General features: G+C 43.3%; 1 protein-coding gene across 1 annotated transcript in view; it reads left to right on the top strand.

Moving 5' to 3' along the window:
* Positions 1–25,367, top strand: part of QPCT (glutaminyl-peptide cyclotransferase) — a 121,658-nt gene that overhangs the window by 50,615 nt on the left and 45,676 nt on the right. The window lies entirely within an intron of this gene.

Raw genomic sequence — 25,367 nt, 5'->3', positions numbered from 1 at the left:
GAAGTCGTCACCGGTGAGTCACTAAATGTAAATGTTTATTCTCCCTGTGACTGCTCAGTACTGTAGTCACTGTATGATCTGCAGGGAGATGATGTGTGTATCGTCCTTTTTTGTGAAACAGCATCTCCCAGCATATCCTTACCATCGTTCTGGCTATACTGGGAGCTGTAGTTTTATGCCGTACAAACTTATATGGCAGGGGTTAAACTAAATTTACAAATTATCTCTGTACTGAACTGTATTTGTACTGGTGCTGTATATATGTACTGTGCTTGCTACTGGTGCTGTATATATATATATTGTGACAGGACCAGGGGAAAAGTAGTGGACGGAGTATACATCTCACCCAGGTTCCTGTCCTATACATTTGAAAACAACCAGGGAATTGAGCTAGTAAGGAAAATGTATTTTCCTTAATCAATGGTTTTCAGGAAAACCCGTGTAAAAGGGCCTGGTTGTTGGAATAGGGAAAGTTGGGAGGGTCCCTATTCCACTAGCCACTTCAGGTATTGCATTGTGGCTAATAACCTGCACAGCTGAGGTGTGCTCTAAATAGAGGCAGATATGCTGGATATGAGTAAAGCAACTGTGGTGTTGTGTTTGGGAGTTGGAGCTCTAGGCTCAGCTCTTTGTAGTTAGGAACCGCATGTTAGTTAGTGGCCAGACGGCCTAGGATTTACTTTATGTATTTACTTGTTTTCGGCCACGGCTGAGGCCAGTAGTACCACACTGTGACTGGACTGTAGTCTGTTGTTACTGTGCCAAAAGGGCCTGTCTACCCCAAGAGACAGCGATCCGGTAGGCTGCCCCCTTACAATATAAATAAATATATATATATATATATATATATATATATATATATATATATATACATATAAATATATATATTTATAAAAATACATATATACTGAGTTTGGTTCTGGAGTTATACTCATCATAACAACTGAGCTCGATACATATATACAGCACCAAAGAGAAGCTAAAAACATATATACAACTCCAGAACTAAGCTCTGCATATAAATACAGCACCAGGACCAAGCTCAGTACATATATACAGCACCACAATAAAGCTTAGTACATACAGTGAAGGAAATAAGTATTTTATCCCTTGCTGATTTGCCCACTGTCAAAGACATGAACAGTCTAGAATTTTTAGGCTAGGTTAATTTTACCAGTGAGAGATAGATTATATTTTAAAAAAAAACAGAAAATCACATAGACAAAATTATATATATTTATTTGCATTGTGCACAGAGAAATAAGTATTTGATCCCCTACCAACCATTAAGAGTTCAGCCTCCTCCAGACCAGTTACACACTCCAAATCAACTTGGTGCCTGCATTAAAGACAGCTGTCTTAAATGGTCACCTGTATAAAAGACTCCTGTCCACAGACTCAATTAATCAGTCTGCATGCATCATATGTCCTAGGGGGAGCTACACTGGCAGATTAACTTGTTGAGAAGGATCTGGGTGTTCTTGTAAATCATAAACTCAATAACAGCATGCAGTGTCAATCAGCTGCTTCAAAGGCCAGCAGGATATTGTCGTGTATTAAAAGAGGCATGGACTCGCGGGACAGGGATGTAATATTACCACTTTACAAAGCATTAGTGAGGCCTCATCTAGAATATGCAGTTCAGTTCTGGGCTCCAGTTCATAGAAAGGATGCCCTGGAGTTGGAAAAAATACAAAGAAGAGCAACGAAACTAATTAGGGGCTTGGAGAATTTAAGTTATGAGGAAAGATTGAAAGAATTAAACCTATTTAGCCTTGAGAAAAGACGACTAAGGGGGGACATGATTAACTTATATAAATATATTAATGGCACATACAAAAAATATGGTGAAATCCTGTTCCTTGTAAAACCCCCTCAAAAAACAAGGGGGCACTCCCTCCGTCTGGAGAAAAAAAGGTTCAAGCTGCAGAGGCGACAAGGCTTCTTTACTGTGAGAACTGTGAATCTATGGAATAGCCTACCACAGGAGCTAGTCACAGCAGGGACAGTAGATGGCTTTAAAAAAGGGTTAGATAATTTCCTAGAACAAAAAAATATTAGCTCCTATGTGTAGAAATTTTTCCTTCCCTTTTCCCTTCCCTTGGTTGAACTTGATGGACATGTGTCTTTTTTCAGCCGTACTAACTATGTAAATATGTAACTCTAACCTCTACAACATGGGCAAGACCAAAGAGGTTTCTAAGGATGTCAGGGACAAGATCATAGACCTGCACAAGGCTGGAATGGGCTACAAAACCATAAGTAAGACGCTGGGTGAGAAGGAGACAACTGTTGGTGCAATAGTAAGAAAATGGAAGACATACAAAATGACTGTCAATCGACATCGATCTGGGGCTCCATGCAAAATCTCACCTCATGGGGTATCCTTGATCCTGAGGAAGGTGAGAGCTCAGCCGAAAACTACACGGGGGGAACTTGTTAATGATCTCAAGGCAGCTGGGACCACAATCACCAAGAAAACCATTGGTAACACATTACGTCGTAATGGATTAAAATCCTGCAGTGCCCGCAAGGTCCACCTGCTCAAGAAGGCACATGTACAGGCCCGTCTGAAGTTTGCAAATGAACATCTGGATGATTCTGAGAGTGATTGGGAGAAGGTGCTGTGGTCAGATGAGACTAAAATTGAGCTCTTTGGCATTAACTCAACTCGCCGTGTTTGGAGGAAGAGAAATGCTGCCTATGACCCAAAGAACACCGTCCCCACTGTCAAGCATGGAGGTGGAAACATTATGTTTTGGGGGTGTTTCGCTGCTAAGGGCACAGGACTACTTCACCGCATAAATGGGAGAATGGATGGAGCCATGTACCGTCAAATCCTGAGTGACAACCTCCTTCCCTCCACCAGGACATTAAAAATGGCTCGTGGCTGGGTCTTCCAGCATGACAATGACCCGAAACATACAGCCAAGGCAACAAAGGAGTGGCTCAAAAAGAAGCACATTAAGGTCATGGAGTGGCCTAGCCAGTCTCCAGACCTTAATCCCATCGAAAACATATGGAGGGAGCTGAAGATCCGAGTTGCCAAGCGACAGCCTCGAAATCTTAATGATTTACAGATGATCTGCAAAGAGGAGTGGGCCAAACTTCCATCTAACATGTGTGCAAACCTCATCATGAACTACAAAAAACATCTGACTGCTGTGCTTGCCAACAAGGGTTTTGCCACCAAGTATTAAGTCTTGTTTGCCAAAGGGATCAAATACTTATTTCTCTGTGCACAATGCAAATAAATATATATAATTAGCCTAAAAGTTCTAGACTGTTCATGTCTTTGACAGTGGGCAAACTTACAAAATCAGCAAGGGATCAAATACTTATTTCCTTCACTGTATATACAGCACCAGAACAAAGCTCAGTACATATATACAAAACCAGAACCAAGCTCAGAACATATATACAACTCCAGAACTAAGCTCCGCATATAAATACAGCACCAGAACCAAGCTCAGTACATATATACTGTCATGTCCGTGGCTACGGGCTGTCAGGTTCTCTCTCCCCCTGACGGCCACAGCCATGGGTCGGCGAGTGCTGGCCCCAGTCTCCTCAGGAGAAGCCAGCACTCACTTCCACTCACCTCGGCCAGATCCCATAGGGTGCGCGCGCGCTCAAGCCCGCTCTTAAAGGGGCAGCGCGTGATCCGGACTTTGATGAACTATTAGCCCATGAGTGCCCTGGACTATAAAAGGGGTTCAGCCCCTTGCTTCTATGCCTGAGCGTTATTGCCATACCCTAAGTTTGCCTATGCGATGGTCTCCTAGTGTGTTCCTGTTCCCGTTACCTGTATCCGTTCTATCCTGGTCGTGTGCCGTGCTGAGCCAGAGTCGTGCTGTGCTGTATACCACGCCTGTCCTACTTCACCACGCCTGACGTCTGCCTGCTGCCTAGTCCCAGCCGAGCCTGCCTTACTACTGTCCGAGATGCCACAGGTACCCTATACCAACTATAGACTTTAACCTGCGCCCTGTTGGCCAGCTGCCATACCGCCAAGGCGGTACGGCTCAGTGGGTCCATGAACCCTACGTGACAGTACGCTCAGGCCATTTACCCCGCTGGTCGATTCAAGACCATGATGACGTCACAGGAGATGCAGGCGGATATGGATATGCTAGACCTCCAGTCTCGACAGGACCAACTCCTCCAGGCGTTGAACATTCTCGCACGTCGGCAGGAGGCATAAGCTGCCGTTCCTCCTACTACACCTCCTGGCAGTGTTGACATGCATTTTTCTTTGCCACTTCCTGACCGCTATGATGGAGATGCAGGTACCTGTCGTGGATTTTTGAACCAGCGCCAGAGCCACTTCAGCCTCTATAATAGGACATTTTAGTCTGATGGTGCAAGGGTCGCTTTCATCATCTCTCTCCTCACTGGCAAGGCCCTTGCATGGGCGAACCCTATCTGGGAGAGACAAGGAGACCCGTGACTTCCAGGGCTTCCTCCGGACTTTTCGCATGGTGTTTGTGGAGCCTGGACGGGTCTCATCTGCAGCAGCTTCCTTGATCAACCAACGCCAATGAGACACCTCCGTGAGCGAGTACGCCATTCACTTCCACACCCTGGTGGGAGAACTGTTATGGAACAATGAGGCCCTGGTAGCTGCATTCTGGCATGGACTGTCTCCTAAAATTAAGAACGAACTTGGCGCTCAAGAACTGCCGTCTACCCTGGATGACCTCATCCTTCTCTCCGCCAGGATTGATATGCGGATCCGAGAACGCCTCCAAGAGGTTTGTCAGGAGGGAGGCCTCCCTAGTCTGGCCCTACTTTGCAGCAACCCCTGCTGTCTTCAGATGTCGATCCTCCTAAGGAGTCTTTGATGATGGATCAGTGTAAGCTATCCACCCAGAAGAGACAACGCAAACGCACTTCGGGACTCTGTCTATATTGCTGCCTCGGTGGCTATCTTGTGCGTCTGTATCCCCAAAAATCCCAAAGCCTAGGGTTGCTAGGAGAGACAACCTTGGGTAAGAAAGGACTTCCATTTAAATTGTCCATACCAGTGACCATAGTGTCCGGCGAGAGAACGCATCAGGTCTCTGCGTATCTGGACTCTGGATACGCTGTTAATTTCATCCGTAGAGACCTGGTGGATCTTCTTCAATTACCCACCACCCCCCTGGAGAGGCCGTTGACGGTTAGATCTGTAAATGGACTACCTTTGCCAGACCCAGTTATAGCTGTGACCAAGCCGCTGAGGCTCCAAGTGGGAGCTCTTCACTCCAAACTTATGTCCTATCCAAAGCTGTTAAGCCTGTGTTGCTGGGCCTGCCTTGGCTCCGACTTCATGCCCCAGTCCTGGACTGGAATTCTGGAGAGGTTCTCCTGTGGGGCCCTGAGTGTCAAAGCCGATGCCTGGTGCAGATTCGTTCGACTCAGCCTCCTCTGCCTCTGTCATTGGCAGGATTGCCGGGTCATTATGCTGCATTTTCGGACGTCTTCAGGCAGAGGGAGGTCGGAGACATTGCCTCTACACCGGACGTATGACTGCCCTATCGAGCTGATTCCTGGTGCATCCCTTCCCCGTGGTAGGGTATATCCTCTCTCCTTGCCAGAGACTCTGTCCATGTCCGCCTATGTGAAAGAGAACTTGGAGAGGTGCTGTACTTATGTACTGAGCTTGGTTCTGGTGTTGTACTTATGTACTGATCTCTGTTCTGGTGCTGTATATATGTACTGAGCTTGTTCCTGGCACCGTATCTGTGCATTAGCCGGGAGTGTTGTCGCAGCTTACTGCGCACGCCGCACTGTCCTCCACCCTTCTCATGTGCACAGCCTAACTAAATGGGCTGAGCACGCTTAGGATACTGAATGTGCGCATATAGGCCTATACGTAATGGGTGAGTTTAATATAATGTGTGGGTAGGTCTGTACTCTTATGTAATTATTTAAATAGTGTGGCAATTCACACTAAAACACTCTGGACAGGGAATTTCTTTATTTAGAGTCCACTTTAATGTAGGGGGTATTTGGAACATCATAATCGTCTTATTTTATTATTAGAATCATTTTCAATGGCGCGATATACCGCAAAACACTGTGAACCCATCCCCCCCCCCCCCCGCATGTCTTCATCCGAAAAACAGGGAACCTGTTAAAGATTTGAATCCCACCCCTGGTAAGTATTAACCTTTTTATTAATTTTAATTTAAAAAAATGGGGTTTTATTTCTGAGTCGCGCTTTTTCCGGTGGCATTGCAGCTTTTCTGCCGCAAAAATCTCAACATTTGCAGTTTGTTGCAGGTTTTACCTCCCCATTGAATTCACTGCGGAAAGCCCGCAACAGAAAAGCAGCGACTCCACAGCATAAATTGACATGCTGAGGATTTTAGAAACCGCATCGCAGGTCAATTTATGAACGTTTTTTTTCTACAAATTTGTTACGCAGCGTCTGGATGAGACATTTGTTCAAATCTCATCCACTGTGCTGCTATTGTTATACGCTGTGGATTTTCTACAATGAAATCTGTTGCGGAAAATCCGTAGTGTTACATACATTACGAATGAACATACTCTAACTCTATGACCATGTAAAGGGAAGTAGGGGATTTATGGCTATAACACATACTGTAAATAGAGCTCTGATTCTCTGTACCAGTCACTTTGGTGAAGTCTTTGATTGATGAGACTATGCTCTTCAGAAGGGGTTCTCTGGTCTAGAAAAGCCATTTTCGAATTCCCTATTTGTGCATTCTTAGTTAATAGAGGAGAGTCCATCATTCGGGACCTTCCTAAGTTATCCAGTGAGGAAAGTGTCTCTCACACTGGATTACCAAGCATGTCTGTACATTACAAGGTGCCCATTGATTTCAATGGGCACCATGTAATCCTTTGTTTTCCTTGTGTTGGCACTGCAGGGAAATTAAACATTTACTGCTGGGTTCCTACACGGATTACATATACAGGTCTCAGCAAACATGGGTGTCTATGGGAACTGGATGGCTGATGTGTGGCATCCTTCTGAGGTATAAGTTGTTGTTTTTTGCATGTTTTTTTAACATCTCGCACCATGCATAATGGGTTATGACAGATTTAAAGAGAAAGTAAGTAAGAAACCATCTGTAGCCCTCATCATGATCCTGATGCCCTATGTCAGTCGGGGAGACATTCCCATTTTCTATTGAGGAAAGCAAGGAGAGCCAGAAAATAAGATCCAGCCATTCACCCATAGCATCACTAGCTAGAAAGAGGTCAGCTCATATGACTCTTTGCTCCAATTCTCCCATAACAGTGGACACTTAAAAGGCTTTCTAGTTTTTCTCCAAGTGTGCTTCCTTGGTTCGCAAGTTACAAACCAACATAAATGCGTTAGGTGAATGCATAGTAAACATTGAACGCAAAATAAAATAATTCTCAACGGCTCATAATGAGCTTGTGGATGTTCATAATTCTTTGGAAGAGGATGTCAAATGGCTCAAACTCAAAAGGGAGTCTGTCACTAGTTCCCTCCCAACCCAAACCACTTATATTGCTTATGTGCAGCTACCTGTATTAGATGTCTTGTTTCTTTCGAAACAATAATAAACCACATTTATTCATATGTATGTCATATGTTAATCAGGCACAAAGAGTCCTCCAGACCAGGAAATGTCCTGCCTCTTACTCTGTAACACCACCCCTTTCCCTCCCTGTTCTATTCACTATGCACTGACGTGGATACCGACTGCACGCTGCAGGCGTAGGATTTGGATAAAGCGGCTGATGATGCAGCAGCTTAGAGAAGATGTCAGGCAAGTGTGCAGGGGAGGGTAGGAAATGGGTGGTATTACAGTGAATGATGCCGGACACTTCCTGCTCCGGTGGAGCATATCAACTGTTGGAACGATTATGTGGTTGGATCACGCTCTCATTATCATCTCCCTCCAAGAAAAGAACTCTGCTTCTCTTGTGGAGATCTCAGTGGAGATTGAATGACTTTATACTTAACCATCCTGATAATCATGCAAGACTACAACATGAACTCGTCTCTTTAATACCTATAAGTCCTGTGTGGATGATCCATATTTGCTTTGGAATGCCCATAAAGCGGTGATGCGAGGGGTTCTTATCCAAGACTGCTCCTAGTCCTAATCTGGTCCCATCTGTTGCACGCTATGTTGAGTTACGTGCTTTACAGTTACAATTACAGCCTTTTCTAGCTTTGCATCGTGAGCTTTATTTTTAGCGCCTACAGATACAATTCAATGCTAACAAAAAGACTGGTGCCCTTTTAGCTGGGCGGATAAAGCAATCCTCGCCCAATACACACATTGCATATCTACTTGATATTCAGGGCAACAAAATATTGGATCCACATCTAATTGTGGACCAAATACAGTAGTTTCTCCTGGCTCTAATACCCACAATATATATCTCTCAGACCGGAGCAGGTAAAATTAAATCGGGTATGAGCCAAAAAATATGCTAAATGGCAGATATAAAGTACAGTAAAGTTTACCGCTCAGACGGCACGGACAACAGTCCAATATCAAATCGGTATGGGTAAATTCCTACCTGAAATATTAACAGCTACTGTTGTTACGCTGACAAATCTTGGCAGGGATCCCACTATCGCTGCAAATTTTAGATCAATTTACTGCTTAATGCAGATATTATAATTTATTAGTTCTTGCCTCCTGACTGGTAGTGATTATCTACCAATTGATAAAGTCGGATCAGGTGGGCTTTGTCTTTGGTCATCAGGGCCCAGATGGGACTCGCAGGTTCATAAACTTGATTCAGATAGCAGAGGCCCCTCGAAAGCCTTCTCTTCTTCTTGCTTTGGATGTAGAGATGTTGATTGACATGGGGATTGGGGATACCTGTCCGCTACAATTGGAGTGGCTTGGTTTTCATGAACTTATTAAATCTACAATTCTCACCTTATATTTTCAGCCATCTGCAAAAGTTTGGATGTCTGTTTTTTTTGTCAGATACATTCCATATAACTAATGGTAATGGTATGTGCACACGATGAGAGGCTTTTACGTCTGAAAAGACAGACTGTTTTCAGGAGAAAATAGCTGCGTCGTTTCAGACGTAAAAGCTCCTCCTCGTATTATGCGAGGCGTCTTTGACGCTCGTAAATCTTGAGCTGCTCTTCATTGACTTCAATGAAGAACGCCTCAAATTACGTTGCAAAGAAGTGCCCTGCACTTCTTTGCCGATGCAGTCAATTTACGCGGCGTCAAAGGTGCCTCTTTTTCCCAATAATACAGTTAGGTCCAGAATTATTTGGACAGTAACACAAGTTTTGGCATTTTAGCGGTTTACCAAAACATATTGAATATACAGGTATATAATCAATATGAGCTTAAAGTGCAGACTCCGCTTTAATTTGAGGGTATTCACATCCTCATTTGAGGAACGGTTTAGGATTTACAGCTCTTTAACATGTAGTTTTAATATTATTTTTTTTACACCATAAAACAATTATCATAAATAATGTTATACATTTGTTGTTCAGGTTCTTACAGTCATGGTAATACCAAATATTTCAAAATTATTTCATATTTTGGGACTCATATTTAAAAAAGTTTATTTATTGTAAAAAATTTGTATTTCTGTGTATTTTTTAACAATTTTTTTTATTTAACATTAATTTTTTTTACAATTAAATTAACTTTTTTTTTTAATCCCATAGACGGATTTTTCATTTTTATTTTTTAACTCTAATCTACTGGCATATATCTATATGCCAGTACATTAGCCTGTGTGTAGATTCTACAAAGGCAGTTGTTAGGACATACCTCAGTATGCTCTTACAACAGGAAACATGGACAGACAGCCCTGAGGGCCTTCAATGGACACTGGGCTGTCTGGTCATACAAGTTATGGGCTTTGGATGGTGTCACAGGGATTTTCTGTGACGCGATCAAAGGACAGTCCCCCCTTCTCTTTTTTGCTTTGAATGCCGCGATCAGCTTTGATCGCGACATTCAAGTGGTTAACGGCAGAGAGAAGAGGTTTCTTAGCAGTTAGAGCGGGGCTACGGCTGCGCCCGCAGACACGGCTGTCACACAAGATGAGAATGCTCGTCCTAATGCGCAAAGTACCCGCCGCTCAGGATGCGCATTCTCGTCCTGTGTCGGCAACCAGTTAAGACAAAACTTAAGGCAGAAAGACCCACAAATAAGCAACAACTGAAGACCGCTGCAGTAAAGGCCTGGCAAAGCACTTCAAAGGAGGAAACCCAGTTTTTGGTGATGTCCGTGGGTTCCAGACTTTAGGCAGTCATTGGCTGCAAATGATTCTCTACAAGGTATTTAAAAAAAAAACATTTTATTTATGCTAGTGTTAATTTATCCAATTACTTTTGAGCCCCTGAAATGAGGAGGCTGTTTAGAAATATGGTTGCAATTCCTAAACGTTTCACAGGATATTTTTGTTCAACCCCTTAAATTTAACCTGAAAGTCTACACTTCAATTGCATCTCAGTTGTTTCATTTCAAATCCAATGCGATGGCATGCAGAGCCCAATTCATGAAGATTGTGTCACTGTCCAAAAATTCTGGACCTAACTGTATTTGCATTGGTGATGGAACCCTTCTCTGAATGTATTTGCTGCAACCCAGATATTCATGGTATCTCTATTGGGCCATCATTTCACACAATCGCCTTATATTCTGACGATGTCATCCTACTCCTTATTGACCCAGCACCTGTTCAAAGCAATATTGAACATTTTGGAGGCCTCCTACTATAAAATAAATGCAATCAAATCCCAAGTTTTAAATAAAAATGTTTTTACCCCTAGTCTAAGCAATAGTTAATGGGCCTGTTTCCTTACAAGAGGCAGCAACATGGTATTGGGAATCACACTGACATGTCCCAGTTCGGAGTTGTTGACAATGTATTTCCCATTGTTATCAAAAACAACCCAACTAGTCTAAAAAAAAAATTATATCACGGGCTGGTGGAGTTGCTATCACCAAGATGATGATATACCTTTTATATTATATGTCCAAACTGCAGAGAATTTTGACTGATTTTATTTGGGATGGTTGGAAGCCCATGATCCCCTTTTCCACCATAACTAAACCCTGGGCCAACGATGTTATCTGTCAGCTATTTTAGATCAACTCAAGACTTGGTGGACCGCACTTCCTGACAAGAGATGTGCAGAAATTAAGCAGACTGTTGTTAATGTTCCCCTCATGATTGATTACCTCTACTAAGATGTGGCATCATTATTTGTCAAAAAATACCACCAGGTGAACTCCTTTCATTAGGTATCCTACCGTTACACTATTTGAACACTCTAATTCCAGATATTGACCTATCAAAATGGGAGATGACGGGTTTATAAACTATGAAGAAACTGGTTCATGAACTTAGATGTGATCGTTATTAGATTGAGCCTGCGTGTCAGAGACACACAGGACCAGCTTTCTACCCAACCACCAATCTGCCTTGACGGCAGGATACACTTTTCCATGTATACAGGATACATTGAAGCTTTATCTTAAAAAGTAAAACATTTATTTAAAGTAAATTTAAAAGTTGCTTTAAATTACATAAAACACTGTGTTCTTAAAGATTGGGGTTCAAAAGTGTACAAAGGTTCTTTTCTTTATTTTGAAGCAACTGAAAATATACCAGAGAACATTGTATTCATTTTCTTTGATTGTTTAATTCCTTAACATGACCTACATTTTCAAACTTTGTTGTTACCATAGAGATTAATAAAAGCACCTCTAGCCAGCAGCAATAATTGGTTTGCAGTGGTTGCACGCTACACTTCACAATAATTCATATACTTGCCAGTTGTGAACAAACACACGATCTGAGAAAATGATCGTATCTTTTCATTTAGATCCGATAAAATTATCTTTTTTTTTTAACCAGTTCAGGTCACGGCATTTTGGGTCTTCCCGATCAGACACAATTTATCAATTTTTATTAGATGAGAGTGTAGCAAAATGTTCGACAAACTTCTGACATGTCAGAAGTTTGTATTGGTGGGGGTCTGAGCACTGAGACTCCCACCAATCACTAGAATGAAGCAGCTGAAGTGCTCGTGTGAGCGCTCATCTGCTTCGTGTATGTTCGGCTTTTTCCGGAAATAAATGTATCGTGTACGGACTCAATAGAAAGTCTATGAGCCCGATACATTGGCTTTCCGGAAAAAGCCGAACAGACACAAAGCAGCTGAGCGCTCACACGAGCACTTCAGATGCTTCGTTCTAGTGATTGGTGGGGGTCTCAGTGCTCGGACCCCCACCAATACAAACTTCTGACATGTCCCACGCCCCCTCCTATGTACAGAGCAGCAAGAAGAGCAGATTCAACACCATTAACCCCTGCCAATCCACACCTCTGATGTCTGGTGAGTTCTTGTATTTCTGTGTCTGACATTGTTATGGGGCACTGTGGCTGGCATTGTATTGGGGCACCGTGATACCCTATTGTCTCAATATTACCCAGGAAATATACAGTTAAAGGCAAAACCTTTTTTTTCCTCCACTGTTATTCTACAATTTATGGGTGTACCTTATGGTCCAATGCATCCTATAGTCCGCAAAATACGGTGGTATATATATATATATATATATATATATATATATACACATATACATATATATACAGTCAGGTCCAGAATTATTTGGACAGTGACACAAGTTTTGGCATTTTAGCTGTTTATCAAAACATATTGAATATACAGTTATATAATCAATTTGGCCTTAAAGTGCAGACACTCAGCTTTAATTTGAGGGTATTCACATCCTAATTTGAGGAAGGGTTTAGGAATTACAGCTCTTTAATATGCAGCTGCCGCTTTTTCAAGGGACCAAAGGTAATTGGACAATTATTTTAAAAGCTATTTAATGGGCTGCATTAGCTATTCCCTCGTTAATCCATTATCAATTAAGCAGGTAAAAGGTCTGGAGTTGATTTACATTTAGAAGCTGTTGGTGTGAACACACAACATGAGCTCAAAGGAGCTCTCAATGCAAGTGAAACAGACCATCGTTAGGCTGAAAAAAATGAAGAAATCCATCAGAGAGATAGCACAAATATTAGGAGTGACCAAATCAACAGTTTGGTAAATTCTTGAAAGTGCGCACTGGTGATCTCGTGAACTCCAAAAAGCCTGGACGTCCACAGAAGACTACAGTGGTGGATGATCACAGAATCCTTTCCACGGTGAAGAAAAACCCCTTCACAACATCTACCCAAGTGAAAAACTCTCTCCTGGAAGTAGGTGTATCAGTATCTAAGTCTACCATAAAGAGAAGACTTCATGAGAGCAAATACAGAGGGTTAACCACAAGGTGCAAACCATTAATCAGCCTCAAATATAGAAAGGCCAGATTAGACTTTGCTAACCAACATCTAAAGAAGCCAGCCCAGTTCAGCAGCATTCTTTGGACAGATGAAACGAAGATCAACCTGTACCAGAATGATGGGAGGAAGAAATTATGGAGAAGGCTTGGAACGGCTCATGATCCAAAGCACACCACATCCGCTATAAAACATGGTGGAGGCAGTGTGATGGCATGGGCATGCATGGCTGCCAAAGGCACTGGGTCACTGGTGTTTATTAATGATGTGACTGAAAACAGAAGCAGTCGGATGAATTCTAAAGTGTTCAGGGATATACTTCCTTCTCAGATTCAACCAAATGCAGCAAGGTTGATTGGACGTCGCTTCACAGTACAGATGGATAATGACCCAAAACATACTGTGAAAGCAACCCAGGAGTTTTTTTAAGGCAAAGAAGTGGAATATTTTGCAATGGCCAAGTCAATCACCAGACTTCAACCCGATCGAGCATGCATTTCACTTACTTAACCTCTTCCCGACCGCCCACTGTATATTCACGTCGGCACTTGCTGAGCTCTGTGCAGTGCCGACGTGAATTCACGGTGGGTGTTAAAAGCGTGATCCGTGTGTCTCAGAGTAGCGCTGACACCCGGATCGTGCTGTTATCACCTGCCTCTGGTCCCGGAGATATGATCGGGACCTGATTAGTTCAGGTCCCGGTCATGTGATCGCAGGGAAAGTGTGTTGTAGCAACGAACTGGAAAGTTTGTTGCTATAACAAACTGGAAAGTTTGTTGCTACAACAAACTTTCCCGGGGACCGATTGCTGGTGCTGCAGTCGGTTACAAGGCAGAACCGGGGGCCATATAACGGCCCCCGGGTCTGCCATGCACAGCAGCCTATGAGAACCAGCCGGATGCTGGTTCTCATAAGCTTCCTGTCAGTGTGACTCTCAGCGTCACACTGACAGTTTATAATACGTTACACTACCTAGGTAGTGTAATGTATTATAGCAGCTATCAGTGCTGCAGGTCTTCAAGTAAAACAAGTAAAAAGTAAAAAATAAAGTAATAAAAAAGTTTTATAAAAGTTTAAAAACAAGTTTATAAAAGTTACAAAAAAAAAGAATGCTTTTTTTCCTATAATAAGTCTTTTATTATAGGAAAAAAATGAAAATGTAAAAAAAAGTACACATATTTGGTATCACCGCGTTCGTAACGACCCAAACTATAAAACTATAATATTATTTTTCCCGCACGGTGAACACCGCAAAAAAAATAATTAAAAAACAATGTCAGAATCCCTTTTTTTTGGTCATCAACCCTCCCAAAATATAGAATAAAAAGTGATCAAAAAGTCGCATGTACCAATAAAAACTACAACCCGTCCCGCAAAAAACAAGGCCTTACACCGCTTTTTTGACGGAAAAATAAAAATGTTATGGCTCTCAGAATATGGGGACACAGAAAATAAATAATTTTATCAAAGTGATTTTATTGCGCAATCGCCACAAAACATAAAAAACCTATATACATATGGTATCGCCGTAATCGTACTGACCTGCAGAATAAAGTAAAATGTCATTTATACCGCACGGTGAATACTGTAAAAAAAAAATACAAAAAACATTGTCAGAATTTATGTTTCTTTGTCACTTTGCTTCCAAAAAAATTCTAAAATGGTACCAATGAAAACTACAGATTGTCCCGCAACAAATAAGTCATCGCACAGCTCCGTTGGAGAAAAAATAAAAAAGTTCTGGCTCTCAGAATATGGCGATGCAAAATGTGCAGAGTGTTCCAAAAGCGGATAAGATTGGGCGCCATTTATCAGTGAGACACCGGCCACATATCTGCGAATTATTATTTATGTACCCCATTATTATACCCTCTTATTATGCCCTGATGTACTCCGCACAGATTACATATCCCCCCACATTATAAACTGAAATACCAGCAAAACCCCAAACAGAACAGTTACCAAGCAAAATCTGCGCTCCAAAAGCCAAATGGCGTTCCCTCCCTTCTGAGCCCCACAGCGTGCCCAAACACCAGCTTACGTCCACATATATGACATTTTATATCCGGGAGAACCCGCTCAACATTGTATGAGGTATTTGTCTTCAGTGGCACAAACTGGGCACAATATATTGTGCATTAAAATGGCACATCAGTGGAAAATTTGAATTTTCACTTTGCACCATCCGCTGCACATTAACGCCTTGGCACACCACGACTTAATAGCATGTCGTGGTGTGAGGGGTTATTTATGGTGCGGGCTCATGCTCTGGGCACGCTCCATATTCTGCAGGTGTCCGCTGTGTATTACAGCTGAAACCCGGGACTAACGGACAGGAACAGTGATCGCGCTGTTACAGGAGCCTGTAAAATGACATTATACTGCAATACATTAGTATTGCAGTGTATTGTACCAGCAACCTAATGATCGCTCGTTCCAGTCCCCTAAAGGGACTTTTGGGAGGTTTCCACTGTTTTGGTACCTCAGGGGCTTTGCATATGCGACATGACACCCTAAAACCATTCCAGCTAAATTTGAGCTCCAAAAGCCAAATATTGTTCCTTCCCTCCTGAGTCCTGCCGTGGGTCCAAACAGCAGTTTATTACCACATATGGCGTATTGTAATCAGGACAAATTGCTTTACAAATTTTGGGGTAATTTTTCTCCTTTATTCATTGTAAAAATTAAACATTTCTATGTTTTTTCAGAAAAAAGTAGATTTTCATTTTCACGGCCTAATTCCACTAAATTCAGCAAAAAAACTGTGGGGTCAAAATGCTAACTATACCCCTAGAACAATTCCTTGAGGGGTGTAGTCTTCAAAATGGGGTCAGTTTTGGGGGGATTCCACTGTTTTGCTCCCTCCAGGGCGTTCCAAACGCGGCATGGCACTGAAAAACAATCCAGCAAAATCTGCGCTTCAAAATCCAAATGGCACTCCTTCCCTTCTGAGCTCTGCCGTGGGTCCAAACAGCAGTTTAGTACCACATATGGGGTATTGACGTAATCGGGAGAAGTAGCTTTACAAGTTCTGGGGTGCTTTTTAATCTTGATTCCTTGCAAATATTATTTTTTTTTATATTTTTTCAGAAAAAAAGTAGATTTTCACTTTCACAGACAAACTCCAATAAATATAGCAAAATACCTGTGGGGTCAAGATGCTAACTATACCCCTAGATAAATTCCTTGAGGTGTGTAGTTTCCAAAACCGTCACACTTTTGGGGGATTTCCACTGTTTTGGCACCACAAGACCTCTTCAAACCTGACATGGTGCCTAAAATATATTATAAAAAAAAGGAGGCCCCAAAATCCACTAGGTGCTCCTTTGCTTCGGAGGCCGGTATTTCCGTCCATTATCACACTAGAGCCACATGTGGGATATTTCTAAAAACTGCAGAATCTGGGCAATAAATATTGAGTTGCATTTCTCGGGTAAAACCTTCTGTGTTACAGAAAAAAATGTATTACAAATGAATTTCAGCAAAAAAAATAAAATTTGTAAATTTCACCTCTACTTTGCTTTAATTCCTGTGAAGCGCCTAATGGGTTAAGAAACGTTCTGAATGCTATTTTGAATACTTTGAGGGGTGCAGTTTTTAATATGGGGTGATTTATGGGGTCTATCTAGTACATAAGGCCCTCAAAGCCACTTCAGAACTGAACTGGTCCCTGTAAAAATGGCCTTTTGAAATTTTCTTGAAAATGTGAGAAATTGCTGCTAAAGTTCTAAACTTTGTAACGTCCTAGAAAAATAAAATAATGTTGAAAAAACTATGCAAATATAAAGCAGACATATGGAATATATAAAATAGTAACTATTTTGTTTGGTATTACTATCTGTTTTACAAGCAGATACATTTAAAATGAGAAAAATCATAATTTTTGCAAATTTTCTCTAAATTTTGGTGTTTTTCACAAATAAGCAATGAATTTAGTGACCAAATTTTTCCACTAACATAGAGTACAATATGTCACGAGAAAACAATCTCAGAATCGCTTGGATAGGCAAAAGCATTCCGGAGTTATTATCACATAAAGAGACACATGTCAGATTTGAGAAAATGGGGCTGGTCATGAAGGTCAAAATGAGCTCGGTCTTGAAAGGGTTAAGATAAAACTTAAAGAGGCTCTGTCACCACATTATAAGTGCCCTGTCTCCTATATAAGGAGATCGGCGCTGTAATGTAGGTGACAGTAATGCTTTTTATTTAAAAAAAACGATCTTTTTTCACAACGTTAGGAGCGATTTTGGTTTATGCTAATGAGCTTTCTTAATGCCCAAGTGGGCGTATTTTTACTTTCGACCAAGTGGGCGTTGTACAGAGGAGTGTATGACGCTGACCAATCAGCATCATGCACTCCTCTCCATTCATTTACACTGCACTGGCGATATAGATATATCACTATGTGCAGCCTCATACACAAGCCCTAACATTACTACAGTGTCCTGATAATGAATACACATGAACATCCAGCCTGGACGTCATGTGTACTCAGAATCCTGACACTTCTGACTCTTTTTTTTGTGAGATTCCGGCAAGTGAAACCAAATCTCGTTTAGCTCCGTGATCTCGCGAGATTTGGTTTCACTTGCCGGAATCTCACAAAAAAAGATTCAGAAGTGTCAGAATTCTGAGTACACATGACGTCCAGGCTGGATGGTCATGTGTATTCATTATCAGGACACTGCAGTAATGTTAGGGCTTGTGTATGTAGCTGCACATAGTGATATAACTATATCGCTAGTGCAGTGTAAATGAATGGAGAGGAGTGCATGATGCCGATTGGTCAGCGTCATGCACTCCTCTGTACAACGGCATTAAGAAAGCTCATGAAAAAAGATCGTTTTTTTTTAATAAAAAGCATTACTGTCACCTACATTACAGCGCCGATCTCCTTATATAGGAGATAGGGCACTTATAATGTGGTGACAGAGTCTCTTTAAGGCAGAAAGACCCACAAACAAGCAACAACTGAAGACAGCTGCAGTAAAGACCTTCACAAAGCATCACAAAGAGGAAATCCAGCGTTTGGTGATGTCCATGGGTTCCAGATTTCAGGCAATCGTTGCCTGCAAAGGATTCTCTACAAAGTATTAAAAAAAAACATTTTATTTATGGTAATGTTAATTTGTCCAATAACTTTTGAGCCCCTGAAATGAGGAGGCTGTGTAGAAAAATGGTTGTAATTCCTAAACGTTTCACAGGATATTTTTGTTCAACCCCTTAAATTAAACCTGAAAGTCTACACTTCAATTGCATCTCAGTTGTTTCATTTAAAATCCAATGTGGTGACATGCAGAGCCCAAATCATGAAGATTATGTCACTGTCCAAATGATATTCGGCACCTTGCACCTTTTATTTGCAGAACTTTTTATTAGTGTACACTATAAGACGGTATTGCTATGTTTATCGAATGCTTTTTTAAAAAAATTATTATTAGATATTTCTAAATATTCTCCATACGTATAGGTTTTTTATTTGAAGTACTTTAAGAGTATGTTCACACGCTTAGCAAAAAAACGTCTGAAAATACGGAGCTGTTTTCAGCCATTTTTTAAGCAAACTCGCGTTTTTCGCAGCTTTTTTTTACGGCCGTTTTTTGAGCTGACATGCACTTCTTTTTACGGGACGTCTTTTTATGCGCCGTTTTTTAAAAACGGCCACGTACAAAAAGGCCCCGTTGGAACCGAACGCCGTATTTCCCATTGAAATCAATGGGCAGATGTTTGGAGGCGTTCTGCCTCCGATTTTACGGCCGTTTTTCGGCCGTTTATGGCCCGAAAAATGGCCGTAAATAAGCTGTGTGAACATACCCTAATAGTCCCTCTTTGTCTCTTTTCATGTGCAGCGCCTGTTCATACACACACCCCCTATAGCAATTGGCTTAAACCTATCAGTATCTTCAAATACTCCATGCCCCTTCCATCTTTTGACGCTCTCGCCGCATCGGGACGTGCGTGTTATGACGTCATGACTCATTCCTAGCGAAGCCTCTTTCATGCTGCTATGCGCTCCGTGCGTCATGGTGTCATGACGCTGCGTCATGGCGCATGGATAGACACGCACTACATACACACCCGACGTCCACACAAACTATTATGTGCAGCGCCATTTCCTTGTTAAATATTAACCGATGGCATCTTCTTGAATTGAATGTGCACTGCATCATCAGGTAAATCTGCATAAGTCAGGTGTGCTACACCAAGTGTTTCTTTTTAATTGGTCGTTGTCTATATAAATAACATGTGATCCTCTATCATGGCATGCCCTGGACAAAGCTTTTGGCGAAACGTTCGTTTCTGGCCTGGTGGTAGGCTGTGGTTAGTATTTCTCCTATATCATCATGTTGCTGTATTATCCCTATTCTGATATGTACCTATGCTAAGCTACGTATATTCTATGTAGCTGTTTACCTGTTATCAATAGGGGTGGTGATCATGTGTATGTATGGGAAAATTTCTGTTCCCTAACACACATATATGTTTGCATTATTTGTATATCATCCCAGTCCTACCACCTTTTCTTAGGGCCAATTCCTTCTCCAATTTTAATCATAATTGTATGTTTCTATTGATGTACTAGTATATGTACAATAAAGTAAGTTGTTTATTATTCATATATACATTTTTGTCCTGTGTATTTATCGGTTATATTATAAAAGTGATCAAACGATTGCAATGCCATTTTTTGTTCCTGCCTACTTAAAAAACACAATAAAAAGCAATCAAAAAAACCCTATGTACCACAGAAAGGTACTAATAAAAACTACAAGTAGTTCTAGACAAAATAAAAAATCCCTCATACAGCCACATCTGCAGAAAGATACAAACGTTATAGCTCTCAGAATATGGCGACCCAAAAACACGTACTTTTTTTTATTTTTATAAAAAGTGTTTTAATTGTGCAAAAGCAGTAAAACTTAAAAAAGCTATAACAATTTGGTATCACTATAATCATAACTACTCGCAAAATACATTTATTATACCTATACCACATGATAAATGGTATAAATTTAAGACACAGAAAGTATACCGGAATTGCTGTTTTTTCCATTACCCCCAAAAAATGTTAATGAGAGTTAATCAGTAAGCCCTTATGCACACGACAGGGTTTCCCGGCCGTGTGACAGCCGGTCAAAAAATGGCCGTCACACGGCTGCAGTAAGAACAATAGACCCCTAATGGGGCTATTCACACGACCTATTTTTTGACGGCCCGGGAAACCCAGCCGTTAAAAAATGGGACGTGCCCTTTTTCGTCCGTTCTCCCGGCCGCCCGGCTCCCATAGGAGTCTATGGATCCGGGTAATACACGGCCATCACTTGAATGTGCTCCAAGTGACGGACGTGACTTCCGTCACTCGTGTTCTCCTTCTCCTCACAGTGCGAAGTGCATGTGAGGAGGAGGAGGGTATGTTTTTTGCTCCCTGTAGGAGTTTCGGCAATGTTGTGGCCAGGGATTGGGGATTCCACTCCAGCAGAAGTCCCTGACTTCACTGTGTCCATATATGGACACAGTGAAGTCAGGGACTGCTGAAGCAGAATCCCCGGTGATGTGGCCGGGGATTCAGCTCCAGGAGAAGTCCCTGGCTTCACTGTCCATATATGGACACAGTGACGTCAGGCACTTCTGAAGCGGAATCCCCGACCCTGTGGCCCGTGTCTCTGCTCCAGGAGATGTCCCTGACTTCACTGTCCATATATGGACAGTAAAGTCAGGGACCTCTGCTGGAACGGTGGCGCTATCTACAGACAGGTAGGGGGTGCTATCTATGGAGGGGTGCTGTGTAGAACTAACTACAGGGTGCTGTGTGGCATTACCTATGCGTGGGCTGTGTGGCATTACCTACAGGGGGCTGTGTGGCATTACTTACAGAGGGCTATGTGGCATTACCTACAGGGATGTGTGGCATTACCTACAGGGCTGTGTGCCACTACCTACAGGGGGCTGTGTGCCACTACCTACAGGGGGCTGTGTGCCACTACCTACAGGGAGCTGTGTGCCACTACCTACAGGGGGCTGTGTGCCACTACCTACAGGGGGCTGTGTGCCACTACCTACAGGGGGCTGTGTGCCACTACCTACAGGGGGCTGTGTGCCACTACCTACAGGGGGCTGTGTGCCACTACCTACAGGGGGCTGTGTGCCACTACCTACAGGGGGCTGTGTGCCACTACCTACAGGGGGCTGTGTGCCACTAACTACAAGGGGCTGTGTGGCACAACCTACAGGGGGCCGTGTGGCATTACAGGGGACCGTGTGGCATTACCTACAGGAGGCTGTGTGGCATTACCTACAGGGAGCTGTGTGGCACTACCTACAGGGGGCTGTGTGGCACTACCTACAGGGGGGCTTTGGCAGTATCTGCAGAGGGCAGTGTGTGGCATTATCTACAGAGCGAAGTGTGTGGCAAAAATTTACGAATGAAATTCATTCGATTTTAAAACGGACAGGGAAAAAAACGGATGCAAATTGGGTCAAAATCGGCCGTTAAAAATGGCAACACGGCTTGGAACGGAATCGGAACATATGCAAAATGGATGCAAACCGGCCGGGAAAAACGGCCGATTTTATCGGTCGACACTCGGACCCTGTCGTGGGAATAAGGCCTAAGCCTTTATTCACACGACAGGGTTTCCCGGCCGTGTGACGGCCATTCAAAAATCGTCAGTCACACGGCTGCAGTAGGAACAATAGACCCCTAATTGTGCTATTTACACAACCGATTTTTTGGCGGCCCGGGAAACCCAGCCGTCAAAAAATGGGACACACCCTATTTTCGGCTGTTCTCCCGGCCGCCCTGCTCCCACAGAAGTCTATGGGGCCGGGTAATACACGGCCATCACTTGAATGTGCTCCAAGTGACGGCCGTGTCTTCCGTCGCTCGCTCTCTCCTTCTCACCGTGCGAAGTTCAATTGAGGAGGAGGGTATGTCTTTTGCTCCCTATAGGAGCTTCGGCAACACTGTGGCCGGGGATTGGGGATTCCGCTCCAGGAGAAGTGCCTGGCTTCACTGTCCATATATGGACACAGCGACGTCAGGCACTTCTGAAGCGGAATCCCCGACCCTGTGGCCGGTGTCTCCTCTCCAGGAGAAGTCCCTGACTTCACAATCTTCATATATGGACATTGAAATCAGGGACTTTTCCTGGAACGGTGGCGCTATCTACAGACACGTGGGGGGGGGGGGGTGCCATCCATTGGGGGGTGCTGTGTAGAACTACCTGCAGGGCGCTGTGTGCCACTACCTACAGTGGGCTGTGTGCCACTACCTACAAGGGGGCTGTGTGCCACTATCTACAGGGGGGCTGTGTGCCACTACCTACAGGGGGCTGTGTGGCATTACCTACAGGGGGCTGTGTGGCATTACCTACAGGGGGCTGTGTGGCATTACCTACAGGGAGCTGTGTGGCACTACCTACAGGGGGGCTGTGGCAGTATCTACATAGGGCAGTGTGTGGCATTATCTACAGACGGAAGTGTGTGGCAAAAATTTACAAATTATATTCATTCGATTTTAAAACGGACCTGGAAAAAAATGGATGCAAAATGGGTCAAAATAGGCCGTTAAAAATGGCAACACGGAACGGGATCGGAACGGATGCAAACCGGCCGGGAAAACCGGCCCAAAACGGCCGATTTTATCGGCCAACACTCGGACCCTGTTGTGTGAATAAGGCCTAAGCCTTTATTCACACAACAGGGTTTCCCAGCCGGGTGACGGCCGTTCATAAAACGGCTGTCACTCGGCTGCAGTAGGAACAATAGACCCCTAATGGGGCTATTCACACGACCGATTTTTTGACGAACCATGAAAACCGGCCGTCAAAAAAATGGCACTATTTTCAGCCGTTCACCCGACCGCCCGGCTCCCATAGAAGTCTATGGGGCCGGGTAGTACACGGCCATCACCGGAATGTGTCACGAGTGACGGCCGTGTCTACCGTCGCTCGCTCTCTCCTCAGAGTGCATGTGATGAGGAGGAGTTTTTGCCATTCGGACGAATGGCTGTACGCTGGAGGTAAGTTTCTACACTGAGTGGCAGGGCCCGGGTGTACAGCAGGTGGAAGGGAGCACTGCGCTGGCTCCCTTCCCTTCTTGTTTTAAAAGCGCCCTTGACCGGCGACACCTCCCATGGCCGATGGTGCCGCTAGCAGCTGCTGCGTCTGCTACTGCTGTAGCGACACCACTATAGCAGAGCAGGGAGGTATCTCCCTGCTCTGCTATGTGCTAGCCTCACTTTAGCTCCCCGAAGGAGCGGAATCCCCGTGTGTTCAGGGATTCCGCTTCTGGACAGAGCGCTTGATGTCTTTGTCCATATCTGGACAGTGACATCAGGGGAAACTCCTGAAGCGGAATCCCCGAACACTCTGTGACTGGGGATTCTACACCAGGCGAAGCCAGTAACGTTCAGCGTCCATAAATGGACACAGACGACAGGGGCTTTTCCTGAACTGGAATCACCGGCCACATGGGGATTCCCCTTCAGGAGTTGCCCCTGATGTCACTGTCCAGATATGCCCGGCCTGGAACGGAATGCAAAACGAATGCAAACCGGCCAGGACAAACGGCCGACACTCGGGCTCGGTCGGGACCCTGTCGTGTGAATAATGTTCCACAAAATGGTGCCATTACAAAATACAACTCGTCCTACAAAAAGCAAGCCCTCACATGACTGTGTATGGAAAAAAATAAATTATGGCTTTTGAAATGGACTATACCACGTTCCAAATTATTATGCAAATGTTATTTTTCGCTGATTTTCCTAAATAGTCGATGCAAATGACAGTCAGTATAATCTTCAAGCCATCAACAGTTGGAGTATAATGCGAATTTTATTGAACAAATCTCCTAATGATAACAGATTTTCTTTTAGAAGTAAAAAACTCAAAATGCACTGTTTCAAATTATTATGCACAACAGAGATCAAAACATTTTAAAGGTTGTAAAGAGAACTAAAATGGTAATTTGTTGAATTTGCAGCATCAGGAGGTCATATTTACAGATATCAAAAGCTCTTTCAATCAAAAAAAACTTAACAGGCCAAGTTACATGTTAACATAGGACCCTTCTTTGATCTCACCTTCACAATTCTTGCATCCATTGAATTTGTGAGTATTTGGACAGTTTCTGCTTGAATATCTTTGCAGGATGTCAGAATAGCCTCCCAGAGCTTGTGTTTTGATGTGAACTGCCTCCCACCCTCATAGATATTTTGCTTGAGGATGCTCCAAAGGTTCTCAATAAGGTTGAAGTCAGGGGAACATGGGGGCCACACCATGAGTTTCTCTCCTTTTATGCCCATAGCAGCCAATGACACAGAGGTATTCTTTGCAGCATGAGATGGTGCATTGTCATGCATGAAGATAATTTTGCTACGGAAGGCACGGTTCTTCTTTTTGTACCACGGAAGAAAGTGGTCAGTCATAAACTCTACGTACTTTGCAGACATAATTTTCATACCGTCAGGGACCATAAAGGGGCCTACCAGCTCTCTCCCCATGATTCCAGCCCAAAACATGACTGCGCCACCTCCTTGCTGACGTTGCAGCCTTGTTGGGACATGGTGGCCATTCACCAACCATCCACTACTCCATCCATCTGGACCATCCAGGGTTGCACGTCACTCATCAGTAAACAACACGGTTTGAAAATTAGTCTTCATGTATTTCTGAGCCCACTGCAACAGTTTCTGCTTGTGAGCATTGTTTAGGGGTGGCCGAATAATAGCTTTATGCACACTTGCAAACCTCTGGAGGATCCTACACCTTGACGTTCGCGGGACTCCAGAGGCACCAGCGGCTTCAAATACCTGTTTGCTGCTTTTCAATGGCATTTTAGCAGCTGCTCTCCTAATCCTATTAATTTGTCTGGCAGAAACCTTCCTCATTATGCCTTTATCTGAACGAACCCGTCTGTGCGCTGAATCAGCCACAAATCTATTCACAGTACGATGATCACGCTTAAGTTTTCTTGAAATATCCAATGTTTTCATACCGTTGTCAGGTCCGTATTTCACACCGAATAACCACCTCTGTAAATTGAAAGCTGAAGGCATGCCTGGAGAGAAGTACACC

The sequence above is a fragment of the Rhinoderma darwinii genome, chromosome 4 (genome assembly GCF_050947455.1).
Source record: "Rhinoderma darwinii isolate aRhiDar2 chromosome 4, aRhiDar2.hap1, whole genome shotgun sequence".
NCBI classification, from domain to species: domain Eukaryota; kingdom Metazoa; phylum Chordata; class Amphibia; order Anura; family Rhinodermatidae; genus Rhinoderma; species Rhinoderma darwinii.
Note: the sequence above shows the minus strand (reverse complement) of the source record. Positions and strands in the feature narration are given on the sequence as shown.